The sequence below is a fragment of the Sitophilus oryzae genome, unplaced genomic scaffold (genome assembly GCF_002938485.1).
Source record: "Sitophilus oryzae breed Bouriz unplaced genomic scaffold, Soryzae_2.0 scaffold_1230_pilon_pilon, whole genome shotgun sequence".
Classification (NCBI taxonomy): domain Eukaryota; kingdom Metazoa; phylum Arthropoda; class Insecta; order Coleoptera; family Curculionidae; genus Sitophilus; species Sitophilus oryzae.
The window spans coordinates 32752-41262 of record NW_022145872.1 but is presented as its reverse complement, the minus strand read 5'-3'; the positions used below and the strand labels follow the sequence as shown (position 1 = coordinate 41262).

Sequence of the window (8511 nt, the reverse complement as noted above, 5' to 3'; positions counted from 1 at the left end):
GCATTGATTTATCGATATTCTGACGTTTGCCGTGGCACTATCATATATATGTCCTTTTTGACTTTGAGGAGTATCGATGATCGATGCGACTCTCACTTAGTGTCTCTAGAAGCTTCCGCTGGTCTACCGAAGGCCTTCTCGAAATCCACGAAGACAAGCATTAGTGGTCTATTATACTCAATGCATTTCTCGATAAGGACCTTGACTAGAAGATGGTCATTTGTTCCGTAACCTGATCGGAAACCTGCTTTGAGACTGAACTATATGTATTTCAAAAATTAAAATGTTTGAATGTCATATCCGTAGCTGTCATGGAATCGAGAGATTAAAAAATTATCATGAATCATTTTTTTTCAAATGGAAACCCTCTTTTTTACTTCACTAGTGAAAAGGTTTTTTAATTCGTTACTTTTTGAGTATACATATTCCTATACCTAAAATAATCGTTTTTTAAAGATATTTAAGATTTGTTTAAAGCGTATATTTTTCTGGGTTTTAACCAGTAGCTATACTTTAACCGTTAAGCGATGTAAAAAATATATCTGGCCATTTCATACTGCCATCAGATATCTTTAAATCGAGATATTATTTAAATCTACACTCTATAAGTTTTAGCAGCAGTTATTTATAATATACGAAATTAAAATAATTACATTTTTACAGAAAGAAAAAACTTTTTTTTTTTTTTTTTTTTTTTTTTTTTTTTTAGATAAAAAAAGCAAGAACAAATTTACGCTTTACTACTAATCTTTAAATAATTAGAAAACGATTAAGGTATACGAGCGATGAAATCGCAATCGCGAGTGAATTAATTTCGAGATCAGAAATGTTTTAAACGAAATAAGTTTAAATTACAACGATATTCAGGCTTGAGCGACAAAACGCCATATCTTAAAACTACTTCCATTTAATTCCCGAATAACTTTTATGAAAAGGGAATACAAAAATAATTTTCAAAATTAGAAGCATAAAAAACGTGCGAGAAAAATAAAATTTTTACTATCCTCGCTGTTAAAGTATCATTTAATCTACCCTTGCGGTTAAAGTACTATTTTATCTACTATTTTTGATATATATAAGGCAATTTTAACAGTTGCTCTGAAAAAAAAATACTGTTTTATACACGACGATAAAATTGTATTATCGTCTCCCGAAATTAATTCACTCGCGATTCAATCGCTCGTGAATTAATCTTTCGGTTTCTATAAAATATCATTTTATCGTCTTGTATAAAAAATATCTATTATTCTGTATATTTTTTAAAAGTAATTAACTATCAAAAAATACATGAATTCCGCGCATAAAACACAATCTTATTAACTTCTAAGTGTGTTGTTATAAAAATTTATAAGATAGAACGTGTTTTGTATGGCAGTTTTTCGTCCATGGTTAACCTTCAAAACAAGTAACGAATAAAACCTTTTCACTAGTGAAATAAGAAAAGTGTGTTTTCCATTTTGAAAAAAGTTTTTTTTTTTTTTTTTTTTTCAAAAAACTCCAAATTAAAAAATGTCCAGAAGGTATATTTTTTATAATCAAATTTTATTTCATTGCGTTGGAAGGTGGTTCGAGTCTTGCTTAAAGACTTCGCATAGAGTTACAGATAAACGTCCGCCACACAGATATAGACAATATCCGCTAATTCCCTTCATCTGGTTGTTGTTCATCTGGCGGGCGAGACGCGGAATCGTGCTCGCCGTACCGGCCCGTAACTCAACGCTACGTGAATCATTAATCCGGCTTAACTCCGCTCGCGCTGATAAAGCCACTAAAGATATCGCCCGCTCGAGCATTTTTTTTCTCTTTTTTGGTCATCTTCGTGAGGAGAGGGAGAGAGAGGCGATTACTTGAAGCGGGCGAGGTAGCTCAGAGAGAGCTCGTACCGGTATATACAAGAACGAAGAAAACTCAATCGAAAGATTGGCGTTCTTAATCGAAAAATTGGCATAACTTGCCAAAGTGAAAAATTCATCAATCCGAGCTTAGCAAAAGATAAACACAACCAAACGTATATGGGAATGATCTATTATTTTTCATAATTTTTCATGACGTATGAAAATTTTTGTTTGTTATTGATTAAAATTCAGTCCTTACAATGACTTTTAATGAAAAATATTTTTATTTTATTTAACGAAAAATATAATCAGTTCCCAAAACAAACACAACGGTATTTTTTAAACGAAACAAAAAAAAAAAAAAAAAAAAAAAAAAAAAAAAACAAAATTGATAATTTTTAATTTATCCTTAGTTGCCACCTCTAGTCCTTTTACAAGCTTCTATCCGCGCTAGCATGCTTCTTAATAAATTATCAACGTTTGCTTGCGGTATGTTTTCCCATTTTGCTAATACTGCATCAATAAGCTGTAAGATATTTCCCTGGATTGTTTCGACGAGCTATAACCCTTCTTTTGAGCTGGCCCCACAAGTGTTCGATAGGGATTAGATCTGGTGAACATGCAGGCCCAGCTTTAAAACTATTGACACATTTCCGTGTCAAGACATTCTCTAGTCATTCTGCTGGTACTGGAGAGTGCACTATCATGCATGAAGTTAAAATTACCCCATTGCAGCTCTCCAAGGACTAACGATTGGTTCTAGCACTAATCAACATATCCACGACCCGTTTGTTGAAGTGGTAACAGTGGAGTTTTTACTCCCAGCATAATACCTCACCAGAAAATTACAGTTCCTCCTTTATATGTTGGTACAGATTTGGCAGCCTGGAGTCTCGCTCCTCTTCCTGGAGCTCTTAGAACCTGAATTCTTGTCTCTCGAAAAATAACATTTTGCCATTTCTCAGTTGTCCAGTTTTGATTTTGAAGGCACCAATTTAGCCGGTCAATTTTATTTTGCCAAGATAACTCTGGGATCCGTAACTCTCTCCTGCTGTAAAACCCCCGAGCACAAAGGGAATTTCTTAAGGGTCTTTCAACGAAACGGTTCACACCTGTACGCTGCCAGAATTGTTCTTGTACTGGATGAGAAAATTTGGGATTTCTTCTAGCAATCTGGCATACAAAGTGGTCTTGTTGTGACTCTTTGACGAGGCTTTGTCTGGGCCTGTCCTTCCGGGTATTCCTAATTCCTAATTCCAAGTACCATTGATATTGTTTTTCGATACATTGGCTGGGTTAATGCTTTATTACTCCGCTACGTCTGTTTGGGGCATTCCTTCTTCAATGAGAACAATAATTCTTCCCTTTGTACATCTGTTAACCCAACATAAGGCATTTCTTTTTTTGGGTCGAATGAAAATTACCGAACAATCGTGATTTTACTACTGAACACAAAATTTAAAAGAAAATAAACCGCAGCAATCGTTTATTCTTTATTATCATGTTTATTTACAACAAAAAGCCTTATCTTGTTGTATACCATTTTTTTTCCTTGTAAGAAATTTAGTCAGAAATGAATGAAAAAGAGTGATTCCATACATATAAGTTTGGTTGTGTGTATATTAAAGAACCAGCTTTCTTAAAATTCTCTCTCGAAAACATTCCTAGCTCTCAGACTATAAGTTAAACAGAAAAATCGTTATGGAAATCAAAAATATAAAACAACACCAATCACAAGCAAATCGTATATCCGATGAACGGGGGCATGAAAATGCAATAAATTTAAAAACTGCGTAATTTTCCAACCAATCGAAGTCTTTAAATTCAACCAATAAAATTAATATCGTATCATCGTATCGTCGGATAACAGATGCATGAAAATCAAGCTTTACAAGACAACAAGTGAATCAACAAGTCAAATTTTCAAGACCAATTTCCAACTAAATGGGCAAAATCAGAATAACCACCTATACTTCAATCATTTTGGATCATTTTGTATAGAATTTTTGTATCATCCTAATGGTGTTTGTATATTGTTCTTTGCTGGTTATTAGTAATCTTCGTATCTATAGACTCGAAGGTGCAGAGGATATGCCTTACTGTTTCAAATTCCTTGATGCACTGTAAGTAGTCAAGATTACAATTTAAATAATTTCAATTGGAATAGATATCTTTTATTGTAGCATAGTCTTCTTCTTCAGGTGCCGTGCAGATTCTTGCGTAGGCGATCATCTTTTTCTTTCTCTTCAGATAGCTCTATTAATTGCAGGAACATGGAGTGCTTGGAAGTCCTGTATGCCATGAAAACTTTCTTCGGAATATTCCCCTTTTACCTCCTTCGATTTATCCCTGGAGAATTATTGGACGCTGAAAGTGATAGGTGTCTTCGAGGAATGTCCCAAATATAGCATGGTCAGTAGGAATCAATGATAGCAATGATAATTTAACGATATAGCAAAAAATGTTAACATTTCATATTCATTATTTTTTGGTAAAAAAAATAGAATGTTAATAATCATTCTTATTGTCTTCAGTCTCCTAATACCATTAAATTTCCTGTTAAACGTGTTCTCCGATTATACTAGCGCAATTATGGGAACGCACAAATTGAAACTTGTACGTGCCAAAAAGGATGACAATAGTTATGTTAATTCAGAGGGAAACAAGAAAGCAGACATCACCATTTTGAATATCGAGTTAAGAGTAAAACATATCTACCCAAGCGATTCTGTGAAATTAAAATTGTTTGAAGCAATTTCCAAGGACAAACCGATATTTATTGGGTTTAGGAAATGGGAAATTCATGCACTACCTGCTCTACGACAAACGAGAAAAGATGTATGGACAGTGAAGGCAGCATCTGAACGAGCGAGATATGTTATTGTATTCTTTGAAGAAGATCGAAAAGATAACTATAAAGCTAATGGCACATATTTCGATAATTTGAAAATTATAGACGTTAAGCTTTATCTAAATTCCGAAGCCTACCCATATGAATCCGTAGACTTAAATTTCAGCACTAGACAGTTTTCTAAAGCCTATTCTACGAGTTTGTATACGGATTTTCAAAAATTGTATTTGGGAAAGATCAATAGCGAACCTTTGCTAGATTTTACCGCTTTTGCCAGTCGAGCCTTATTTGTAATCGATTGTTCAAAACAAAACGAGGCTCTGAAAAGTAATGTGATAGATGTAAAGCTAGAATTTGAGAGTTCGGAAAATTTCCCCGAAAACACCCAGGCATTTTGTAATATCATATACGATCGTTTTTTCTTAAAAAAGTGTAGGTTTTTCGCCCCTGGAAAAAATCTACAAAATGTATTTCTTTATAAACACAACTGCGTTGAAATCCAAACGGAAACCAGCTAGTATTTGAAATAAACCATCAATATTTTTAGCAAATGCCACTGACAAAAACGGCACTTTTTCCGACTTGTCACTGACGTCCCGACCACCAAAAGCGTCACAGCGGGTCGCCTGCGCTGACCGGGCGCCGCCCGTGGGGCCCCTGCCCGTGACGTCACGCGGTCGTGTCGGTCTCGCAAACGGGCCCCGTTCCATCACGAAAATCCATTCATCGGCTCGGCCGGCGGTTAATGATCGGATCGTGCTCCGCGAACCAACCGGCAACGTCGCAAGCGCTGTTCTAATAAATAAAATCGGCCGCTGGTCGGTATGACAGATAAAAAGAAGTGTTTTAGAGGACATTAAAAATTTGGGTCCGTTATTACAAATATACTTGTATTCATTTAAAACTTCCCAATATGGCGGACTTCAGTATGGGAGGCTTAAAAAACGAAAATCTCTAGACTGGAATCGACTGTAGTTCAAATCGTTCAAATTGATAATCTGTGGTAAATCTAATTGAACTCTGACACTTGGCTGACTGACGTTTACGGTTCCTTTTTCTAAATATTTACATTATTTTTGGAGTTTTTATTTACAAATTCTACTTGGTTTTGTTCTTTTATTTAACCTGCAGCCTGCAGTACTAATTATATAGTTATAAATAATCTTTTCACCGATCGAGAAATGAGGAATAGGCTGGAAGATATTCAAAATGTGTAAAACGCTTAAAAACGTATTAGAAAGCATTGACTCGTCCACAAATTCGTGAAAATAAATTAGTCCAGATGTTTGTAAAAAGGTCTCTAATTATTTGGAGAAGTTTCCTCGTATCAGTAATTTTCAGGTTTGTAATATGTATATGATAATAAATAGATTAAAACTTATATTTCAGGAAACAGCGCGGGCATTACAGATTGTTGTAAATCAGTTTTAAAATATAAACAGGTTTAAAAGTTGAGTTAGTAGAGAAGATCTACTAATAACGTAATAAAGGTAAATAATGTTGGTAATGGGACCAAAGATCAAATAACACTTGAAATAGATAATATGTATATTGCATTGTTTTTATATTTCTTGAAATATATATATTTTTTACTTTACAGGATACACAAAGAATAATAAAAACTACAGTTACTCACTAAAAGTACTTAAGGTGTAAGTACTTAAGGTTTGTAATAGATGTAGTTAGAATATCAAACACCAAACCAAACCAAAAATTATGTTTTATTTTACTGGTATTCCTCACATTTGAAAGGAAAGTCATTTCATAAATAAGCAGAAGGACATCGTATAGTACACTCTATATTAATAATTCTTTTTTATCCTATATTTGTTACTTGACGCATCATTTACTAGGTATAAAATTTAGTACTGATTCCAAACCTTATAGTTGTGGTTGTGCTAAACAAACATTTCTGGCTTTCCTGACAGGAGTGTGACACAAATTTAATAAAGGTATAATGTGGATAATGTTCTGATTATTACAGTTTGCATGGATGACTGTTTTTGTATGTTGTTATTTTTAATAAAGTATATTTAATGAGTTTTTGAGTATTTCTTTTTCCCTCAGAGCATTGTGTTCTAATCTTTATATATAAATTTTCATAAATTAGGTATATCTACAAAATTTATTACCTTATAACTGTTTGCTAAAGACTTTGTAGTTGATACAGTTTAACAGTATATAAAAGAACTATTTAAATAAGATGTTTGAAAATATATAGCAGTTTTTGCACACATCAATTCAATTTAAGTGATTAACTGTACTGAAATAAAAACATAAATTAAGAGAAATGGGGTGATCTATCAACTATAACATGAAACGCATCATCCTATTTCCAAGTCTTCTATTAATTTCACTTATTAAACAACTATAATTATTCAATAATCTTGATAATTCTAGGAACTCTCAGATATCGTCAAAACATGAAAACAAAAATTCACTTCCTATAGTTCTTACGTCCCTAAAATATAAGAAACAGGAGAGTTAATATTCTCACTGAGAAAGTTTATAAAATACCTTTAAGTAAAATCTCTTCGAATCTGCGGTAAAATACCTTTATTCTTATTAAATAATTTCAATAATCTATGTTTTTATTTATTTGTGATTTATGACAAATGACAACCACCTAATAACCTAACTTTAACGTCACCTTGACAATCCTGAAAAATGTTATTGTTAACCAAAGAGTCAATTTCTGAATTCGCTAACGCCAACTTATTTTTCATTAAAAAAAATTACCAATTTTCGTAACTAGGTCGGCCATATTGAGGAACTTTTAAAAGAATTGTACTATATTTGGTATAATAATAAAAAAATTTGGTATAATAAAAATAAAAAACCTTTATTTGGTATAATAAAAATGAAATAATATCGATAGCTTTGAACTGGTATAGTTGCCGACAGTAGCTCGGCGACAAGTGTGTCTGCTAACTGAAAGAATTCTGCGTTTGATATAATTTAACCCATTACTCTTTAAACACCTTTAACCTTTAACTACATGGAAAAAGATAAATGCACAAATACTGCAAAGGATAAGTCTTTCTCCAAATACTCTAGACATGCCTGTATAGAGGTAATTCCGTCCTGAAGAAATGTTGTATCTGTCCACATCCCTCGATCCATTTTATTCACCTCGAGGTTTGTGGTAGTGATAAAGAGGGGTCACCAAGTTAGAATGTTTATTAAACTTTTATCGATATAAGTTTAATATCACTCTGTACTAAATAATATACCGTTGATTACTTAAGAAGTAATTTTGTCTCTGTAAAGATTGATTTTCACTGTATCTGTCTCGCTAGAATTCCTGTAACGTTTTTTATATTACACTCATCAATTTACTCAATACTTTCTCGAACACAATACTTTCTCAATAATTTCTCGAAACACAAACTTCGGAATTTTTTCTATGCCGAAGTCAACAAAGCTTCTGTAACGACGCGCGACGCCTACAAAAATTTCACACCTTTTTCACACAGTTCCATGATCAAAGCCTCATTTTTCTTTGACCCAATCCAAACATTCCCGTCCAGGCGACGTTTCTTTCTTCTTTCCGACGCCTTCTTCAGTTATACACGCCCCGGCAAAATTTTCTTTTCCTTTTCCGAATTATAGCGAAGGCGTCGGAGGATGCCTTGTTAAATTCTACTACTCAAGCGAGCGCAATAGAGCCAACAGGATAACTCGGCGCAGCGAATGAGGAAAAATGTCCTCAATTATTATTTGTACAGCTCGTTGGAGGAATAGAGCGAAATGCGAAGGCGGAGATGGGAATTATTAGAAGAGATTTTTCTGTTTTATTCTCATTAGTTACAAGAAAGCGCGCAG

The 8511-nt window shown here is 33.6% G+C and overlaps 1 long non-coding RNA gene across 1 annotated transcript; it reads left to right on the top strand.

Moving 5' to 3' along the window:
- Positions 1-5974: 5974 nt before the first annotated feature.
- LOC115874160 lies at positions 5975-6346 on the top strand. The gene is made up of 3 exons (XR_004048782.1): positions 5975-6027; positions 6076-6176; positions 6287-6346. It is a non-coding gene; the product is annotated as an uncharacterized LOC115874160 (long non-coding RNA).
- The last annotated feature ends 2165 nt before the right edge of the window (positions 6347-8511 follow it).